Below are 1,253 nucleotides of genomic sequence, written 5' to 3'. Positions count from 1 at the left end.
GGATATTTAGAAAGTACCTGAAACATATCATCTTCCATTTCTAAACTCAGAAAATAAGTATTTGAATTCGGTCAGAATTTTTTCTGAAAAGACATTCTTTCTGGGGGGGGCTATTGAAAATGTCTCATGGAATTTTCAGTGTTACTCTCAAAAGCAATCAATTCAATTCTCTTCTTTAATCAAACTATTTCTATTCTACTTGTCCCCAAGATCTACTCATCCTTCCTCTCCCAGTAAGTACAAACTCCCAAATGCACTAAGATTGCAAATTAATGAAGGACAAGATTCTGAAGTGTGTTTTAATATTTTTTCCTGGTAAAGCCAAGTTCTCATGTAATTCAGCGACTGAAAATACCTATGCTTGGAGGTAGGGAGATATTATTTTAAATATTTTAAATGCACTAGGGTGTTGATGACAGTCACACTTTGAACCTTCGGTTGGTCAGATGGGGAAACTGACGATCCAGTTAACATCATCGTAATACCTGGGTAGCGTGGGATGCGTCATAACAGGAGAAAAGTAGGGATGTTTATTTCTCTGTGCTTTTTTAAAGTAAGCTTTTTATTTTCTCCTCATTTGCCTGGCTCCGAGGCAGTGAATACTGATTATAAAAGACACATTGGTGCACCCAACTCCAGTCCGTTGTATCCATCTGGGTAGAGACGCTTGACAGGCGTGCGTGGGTGTGGATGTGTGTTGTGAGAATGTCTAAGCAGGAATACGGGCTCGAGGGAGCGAGAAAGTGAGAGCGAGAAAATGGACTGTGAAAATGTAAGTCTACCCCAAATCCCGATTAACAAGTCTGTTATTCAGTCTTCATTTATCTTAACTCATTTCGTAGTCAGGGCACACGGGCATCGTTTTTTTTTTTTTTTTTCCTTAAGGAATCTTCCTCTGATGAGAAACACGGAGCCGGTGGGACTGATCGCTGCTGTTTGCAAGGCTTCCCTGCCCCTTGTCTTTCTGTCAGTCAATACTGATACGGATGCAAAGGTCTCCAGGCCAGCACTAAGGCCAAACCCCGGAGGTGGCCTGGACACTGGGGACCGGGACGGAGAGCCGGGCCTGCAAGCTCTGCATCGGGCGTGCGGATAGCTACCTTCAGCGAGAGCTGTTTTCACCAACTTGGCCTTTTGTCCCATTTCCTCCAATTCTCTATCGTGGGCTCTAGTTTGCTTTACCCTCTGACTTACCATCTACCTTCCACTTCTTTTCTCTAATTTCTCACCTTTTTCTTCTTGAATCCCATTAT

The sequence above is a fragment of the Otolemur garnettii genome, unplaced genomic scaffold (genome assembly GCF_000181295.1).
Source record: "Otolemur garnettii isolate 467f Iridium unplaced genomic scaffold, OtoGar3 scaffold00039, whole genome shotgun sequence".
NCBI classification, from domain to species: domain Eukaryota; kingdom Metazoa; phylum Chordata; class Mammalia; order Primates; family Galagidae; genus Otolemur; species Otolemur garnettii.
Note: the sequence above shows the minus strand (reverse complement) of the source record.